This window comes from Fulmarus glacialis, unplaced genomic scaffold (assembly GCF_000690835.1).
Source record: "Fulmarus glacialis isolate BGI_N327 unplaced genomic scaffold, ASM69083v1 scaffold9172, whole genome shotgun sequence".
Taxonomy (NCBI): domain Eukaryota; kingdom Metazoa; phylum Chordata; class Aves; order Procellariiformes; family Procellariidae; genus Fulmarus; species Fulmarus glacialis.
The window spans coordinates 43,736-45,030 of NW_009195911.1; positions in this window are offsets into that span (position 1 = coordinate 43,736).

Genomic DNA, 1,295 nt, shown 5'->3' on the forward strand with positions numbered 1-1,295 from the left:
CCCCCGTTAACTGGAAGAAGTGGCCGAATTAAATGCAGCAGCCACCCACGCAAGCCATGCTATCCCAAAAGTATTTTATATTTTACTGTTGTAAGCGTAGCCAATTATGGATACACATACAAATAATATAGATTATATATAAATATTAAAAGGCATTTATTTATGCAATTCTATACATATTTTTATTTATGCAAGGTAGACATGCATATTTAAACTATGGAGTTACATAAATGCAGATGGGTTTCTTTTTTACATATAAATACGAAATATAACTGATGAAAAAACTCTCTCTGGAGCAATCATTAGGTCTCTCCTGTTCAGGACCAAGCCGCGGGTGCAGGGCAGAAGCACCGCAGCCACCTGAGCTGCCTGATGCTGCAGAGGGCAGATTTATCCTGCACCAGCTCTCTTCTAGACCATCCACTTCACTGAAAAACCTGCTTATCTCAGAGTTGAACTTCAAAGGCGTCGTTCCTGCCTCCCAGAAAGAGGGTTTCGCCATACCCGCAGCACTCCCTGCTCATCGTTGGGCAGCCTGGGTATTTTTAGCTGCCTGAGAAGCACCTGATAGGGACCAGCTCCTGGAGATAAAAACTAACAGGGCCGTTATCTGTACTATTAGAACAGCTTTTTGTATTGGCTTGACAGTTTAAGGCCTTGAGAGCCGGTGAGAGTTATTTAGAGACTATCTCATCAGTGCAAGGGGATGGGGAAGAGGAAAGTCAACTGCCTTGGAAGTATTGTATGGAAATCTCTAAACAGGAAAAACCTTAGACTAGTAATTTCACAAGGTCACTGCTTCTGCTCATCTGCCCTCACTGTCCCTCTGCCCATCACTGCATAAAATCAGTCGGGCACCATAATCCCGGCCAGGGTCACCTCCCATCTCCATACACTTGTCCTCTGAGCTGCCAGGAGCTACTGCAACCGAAATCAAACCTACCCAGCGCAGCCAGGGTCAGCCCCTAGGCTCGAGTCTACCGCCTTTGTACCAGAAGCAGGTCCCAGGGTCAAGAACCCACCACAACCAGCAGACAGCCGAGGAGATGTTTGGAGCTGTTTGGACTAAAGGGTAAGATTCCCTCCACCATCACCTCCAACAGAAGGAAAATTAATTGGATAAGCAACGAAGATCCATTCAAACCTATGATCTAAAAGTCAACCTTCTGAAAACACAGTAGGAGCTATTTAAATTTTTATTTCTTTTCTCCTCGTCACTCCAACATATGTTAAAGCCTGAAAAGAGCCTGGGCTTCCTCCATGCTCCAGAGGCATGTTCCACTGCAAGTGGTATG